At 34.7% G+C, this 6,172-nt stretch overlaps 1 long non-coding RNA gene across 1 annotated transcript; it reads left to right on the forward strand.

The window, feature by feature from the left end:
• Positions 1–326: 326 nt before the first annotated feature.
• LOC107561847 (uncharacterized) lies at positions 327–2,599 on the forward strand. The gene is made up of 2 exons (XR_001605918.1): positions 327–422; positions 1,265–2,599. It is a non-coding gene; the product is annotated as an uncharacterized lncRNA (long non-coding RNA).
• Positions 2,600–6,172: the final 3,573 nt, after the last annotated feature.

Genomic DNA, 6,172 nt, shown 5'->3' on the forward strand with positions numbered 1-6,172 from the left:
TTACAATAGTAAACCTTTAAAACAGTTTAAGTTGTAACAGTATTTCACAATAATACTGTTTTTGTATAGTAAAAAAACGGTCCAATTAATTTTCAATTAAATTTTTTGTTTTTAATTGTTAGCCGTTGTTGTTTTAATGTGAAAACTGTGTTTTCAACTGCTCTGAAACATGCTAACCTTTCTCTCAATGTTTGTCTTTATTGCAGAACTTACATGCATATCTGACCACAGATCATCCAGAAGCGGTTGGATGATTTAAATGTAGTATGTTTTTTATTTTGTTTGGTCTTCGAAGTTTAACACTTTCATTTTCCTCATCAAGGTTCCTGCATTCCAGACTTCTGAAAACAGGCGCAAGAAGAATTTACAGGCCGTCCACAGGAGCAGTAATGCTCCTAGCTGCTATTCATACATGTGACCAGGTTTGCTTGTTTTTTGTGTTTTTTTTTTTAATGAGATTTTAATGACACCAAAAAGGTTCCTTAAGAATGTGCCCTGCTGTAAAATGAGTAGCAACACCCATGTCCTTCTCTGTCTGTTTTGTGTCACAATTGATAAAAACATAATGACAGTGTTGACAGATCATTGTACCTTAAATTGTATGCAAACACCTACAGTAGCTTTACAAGATTGTCAAAGGTTGAAACACTTATTTAACCTATGTTAGATGTGTAGTCTATACAGACAGGTGACCTTGGTTGGACATATTAAAGACTATTGCTGTCATAAAATCAACCCAGTCTCATAGAAAAAAACATTCAAAATGTACTTATACATAAAATTCACTGCTGTTTCCAGTTGAAATAACTTTTTTTCCTTCTCACGTAAATTATGATTACAGGGGCAGATTATAACAAAGTATTATTTTCGTGCAGTTCCTTGCATAATATTATGTTAGGACCGCAAAAAGGTTTTACCACAGTGCATGATTTGTTGAATACATTTTGACATTTGCATCACATGCATGGCTTTTCTCTGATGTAGTAAACTTGCTTGGTAGGTTTACAGCATTGCATGATCATGTACAAGTCCGGTGAAACACGAGTCATGATAAAAAAGCTCAAAGACTTGTAGAAGCAAGCTAAAATTACATGGTTGCTTCAGCGAATGTTTTTTTTCATCTCACAGTTGCTTTTGTTAATACTATCAGTTAGGCTTTAGTGTAGGTAGTACATTATTTTCAAACACGATGGAGCATTAACCTTTTAATCTTTTTGTCTGCCAAGGAAAGTTAGTGATATGATGATGCTTGTTTTATTAACAGGTTGATGCTTATGGGTTCATGACCCCTGACTACAGATTGTATTCGGACCACTACTACGACAAACAGCAACATCCAGTGCATTTCTATGCCAATCATGACATGCGAATGGAAATGAGGTTGTGGCAAGAGCTGCATAATGCCGGACTGATGAATCTCTTCATGAGCAAATAAGCTCAAAAGGATGGACGCTACATATTGTGTATAGGGTGTTTTTTTTTTTATTGTCAGAACTGAAAAACTGCTGGGAGGCGTGTGCAGGACAAACCTGTTATTCTCCCTTCTGTATTAGACATATTTTCTTTTGAAGGAAAAGTTCATATTGTTCAACGGAAAACTACGTGCAGAAACTATGTAGGCAATACTTTGGATTGATTGTCTTTTGAGACAGTTAATGAGAGACAAATGGCTGACTAATGTGTCATAGGGGAGAGGCTTTGTAAACATGGGTAGAGTTCAGGAATAACTGAATAACTTGTGTTCTTGGCCGCCATTTGTTCACACATTGTCATTTCAGATCAAGGCAGGACAGGATGAATTCCAGCCGTGCTTTGGGCCACATACAAAGATTCGGTAATGCGTGCCTTTAGAATTCTCAAACAATGGACTGCCGTGGTGTGTGAGAAACACTGAGAATTAAAATTTTCTTCAGAAAATCACACTAAGAGCAAAATAATCAACCAAAGAGAATATTTTTAAATGATTTTATTTTATATTCTTAATCATATTCCTTTAATATGGTGTGGGAGTGTAAGTGTTTATAGGTGGTCCATTCAAAATGGATTTGTTGCCATGTTGCATCATGTGTAAATCAAGAAGGGTTTTCTCTTTTTAAGAGACTTTTTATGCCTTCGGCCCTAAGGCATAAAACGTTTACAGCTTAACTTTACTTGGAAGCTTTAAAGTGCAATATCTTAGAGTTCACAAGCTGTTTGAATCAAAATGTGAATATCTTTTGTGATCCTGCTATGGTCTGTTTGGTCACTTGATGCCATCTCTTGATTGTATTTAACAAATTTTTCACAAAAGAATTTAACTGCTATGTTCACTCTGGGGAAATTAACTGGTTTAGAGATTCACCACACTACTGGTTAGATTTCAAAAATCACTCCACTTTTATAAAATGGTTAAGGATTTTTGTAAACGGATGTGAAGTAATAAAAATGGAAAGATGGTCCTATAGCAGCGTGTATTTTAAGCTCTTTTGAAATTGTGTTGCTGGTTATAAATGATATGCCTCCATTTTGTATCAGAATGCTGTGTATATGGCTTTATTTATAGTGTAGAATTTTTTTTTTTTATATATATAGTTTGCTTTACAAAAAATTGTTTAGTCTAGCATGCTGGTATTGTTTTACTTTTCATTTTCTCCATTATATTTATGTTTCTGAATACCTAAGGAGTGAGAGGACATGAAGTAATGTCTATTTGCTTATTGGAGCTCAATATTTTCACCAGTTTTTAGCACTGCACTTTCAGTTAGTGGGCTTAATTATATTGCTACTGCCTTAAGGAATATTTGGTTTTGATCACATCTCTGGGCACAAAGATAAATAGTTTCAGGAAACAATGACTTCAGGACTTTTTTTTTTTAAGTGTGAAGAGCATTTAAATAGTCTAAAGAAACTTTTTCCACTATGGAGAACCTTTTGTGCAATGTTAAAGTTCCATGGATGTTAAAGGTTCTTCATGGAACCATAAATGAGTTCAAAATGACAGGTTCTGGTAAATTATACACAAACACACACACACACGTTTGTTTCGCTATCTTAATGAGGACATTTCAGACTTCCGTTGAGTACACAAAATAAGTACACATACACACGTCTGGTGCACAATCCTTGTAGGGACTCTCCATAGGCGTAATTGTTTTTATACTGTACAAACTGTATTTTCTATCGCCCTACACCTAAACCTACTGCTCACAGAAAACTTTCTGCATTTTTATAATCTAAAAAAAAAACAAATACGAATTCTGTATTATTTATAATCTTCTGTACCCATGACAGAGACTGAAAGTCCTTTTTAATAGATTCCTCCTGCACCTCTTGAGGATTTAAACTGTCATGAACTCCAAAAACCTACGGTAGTTCTCTGGTGAGAGGAAAAGTACCCATTTCATACACTTCAAGTGCCTGTAAAAACATTTCTCAAGATTTTGTGTTACATCTGAATTTGATGCTGCAGTTAACAGGAACATGCAATGAGTCAAACTAAAAAGAAAAGTCTTTTAAAAATGTTGGAATTACACCATTTGACACCATTGATAATATATTATCATGTAGTTTATCATCATATTCTTTTTCCTTTTTTTATTCTTACTGGCAGCTGTGCGAATCGGAGCACTGCCCACAAATCGATTGGGTCAGACCAAAAAATAAATTTTAATTCAGAAACTGGAGGTGTATTCAAGACTACATTTTTTTATTGTAATTATCTAAATAAATATGAATACAAAAAATTGTCCACTGCATATTATCAGTTTCATTAAAGGCACTGTACAATAAAGAGTTTCATTAAAGGCACTGTTCAATAAATACTTATTATGCAGTGAATTCTCGGATTTGATCAATGTCTTTCTCACTCAGATTCACCATCACGCCCAGAGCAGCTTCGTCTGCAGTCCAAAGCCATCTGCTGTTGTGTCAGCTGGAAGTCATTTGGAAGTTTCAGTAGGTTGGTATCAAAACAGATGTAGAGAAACCCAGTAACCCTCTCTACATGCTTGTGTAAGCAGTTCACCCAGAAATATGCACAAATAGACTGACAATGTAAAGGTGGGCTGTGAATGCTTATGAAAGGCTCGTGATGAATTTCACACTGTTAAATGACAGAGTGTGGGTGAAGTGTTTCTCTGCTGCTTTCTTTATCTATTTGCACTCACTGTTCACTGCTGTCTTTATTCAGAGACTGAAAGTCCTTTTTAATAGATTCCTCCTGCACCTCTTGAGGATTTAAACTGTCATGAACTCCAAAAACCTACGGTAGTTCTCTGGTGAGAGGAAAAGTACCCATTTCATACACTTCAAGTGCCTGTAAAAACATTTCTCAAGATTTTGTGTTACATCTGAATTTGATGCTGCAGTTAACAGGAACATGCAATGAGTCAAACTAAAAAGAAAAGTCTTTTAAAAATGTTGGAATTACACCATTTGACACCATTGATAATATATTATCATGTAGTTTATCATATTCTTTTTCCTTTTTTTATTCTTACTGGCAGCTGTGCAAATCGGAGCACTGCCCACAAATCGATTGGGTCAGACCAAAAAATTAATTTTAATTCAGAAACTGGAGGTGTATTCAAGACTACATTTTTTATTGTAATTATCTAAATAAATATGAATACAAAAAAATGTCCACTGCATATTATCAGTTTCATTAAAGGCACTGTACAATAAAGAGTTTCATTAAAGGCACTGTTCAATAAATACTTACTATGCAGTGAATTCTCGGATTTGATCAATGTCTTTCTCACTCAGATTCACCATCACGCCCAGAGCAGCTTCGTCTGCAGTCCAAAGCCATCTGCTGTTGTGTCAGCTGGAAGTCATTTGGAAGTTTCAGTAGGTTGGTCCATGCAGCTAAAGTGTTAATGTTCATGATTCAATGTAGTCTAATGCTTTAGTATGCTATATGGGATACCTGAAAAATCTCTTGGGGACGAACTACGCTCACCCTTCGTCTTGCCTTCACTCTTGGTCTCTCCCACTTATACACTGTTAATATCTCAGTCAATGTGACTAGCCAGTAACTAATCTAATTTTAGAGGGAAGTCTCCTGTCTGTGCACCCTTTAAGAGGTTGTGTTTCAGCTCCAATGCACTCCTGGCCAGAATGATTATTTAGATAACAAGTAAATGCATATACTTCACATTTGTACACCACCAGCTGTATCGGTTTCTCATGACCTTAAATCCTCTTTATGCCCAGATGATTAAAAAAATGGTTTTGTAAACTAAAATATAAATTTGGATGACTGTATGTACACTAACATTCAACATTTCAAAAATGTAAGGTTGGTAAGATTTTTAATGTTTTGGTTTTTTTAGGAAGTCTCTTGAAATCTTGTTTTCTCACAATTCAGAATTGTGAGATATAAACGCAGAATTTTGAGGGGGGGGGGGGATCAGAATTGTGAGATAAAATGTCGCAATTACCTTTTTTATTTTGTATGCATGGAAACAGGCTTTCCATACTTATGCTCACTGCATTTATTTGCTTTTAAAAAATGGAAAACCACAAGATTGTGAAATATTATAATTTAAAAGAACTGGTTTCTATTTTAATATTTTTGAAATAATTTATTTCTGTGAGGGCAATTCAGATTTTTCAGTAGCCATTACTCCAGTTTTCAGTGTCACGTGAAATCATTCTAATATGCTGATTTGATTATTATTAATATTGAAAACAGCTGCATTATATCTTTGTGCAAAACCATGGTAGATGCCATTTTTAAATGTTTCTTTGCTGAATAGAAAAGAGAGTTTATTTAAAATAGAAATCTAGTATGTATTTTGTTCTTTAGTTTGAAAAAGCAGCGAATATATATACAGTGCCTTGCAAAAGTATTCATGCCCCTTCATTTTTTTTCACGTTTTGTTATGTTGCTGCCTTATGTTAAACTGCTTAAATGTACTTTTTTCCCCCACATCAATCTACACTCCATCATATTGACAAAGCAAAAACAGAATTGTCTCAACTTCGTAAATTAAAAATTAAAAAAACTGAAATAAGTACATTGCATAAGTATTCATACCCTTAACTAAGTCTTTTTTGTTTGATGCGACAAGCTTTGCTTATCAGCATTTAGCAATTATTTGCCATTCTTCACCTCACCTCTTCACCTCTCAAGCTCTGTCAGGTTGGATGGGGCAGATGCACATTTTCAGGTTTCTCCAGAAATATTTGA

The sequence above is a fragment of the Sinocyclocheilus grahami genome, unplaced genomic scaffold (assembly GCF_001515645.1).
Source record: "Sinocyclocheilus grahami isolate Dianchi unplaced genomic scaffold, SAMN03320097.WGS_v1.1 scaffold794.1, whole genome shotgun sequence".
NCBI lineage: Eukaryota > Metazoa > Chordata > Actinopteri > Cypriniformes > Cyprinidae > Sinocyclocheilus > Sinocyclocheilus grahami.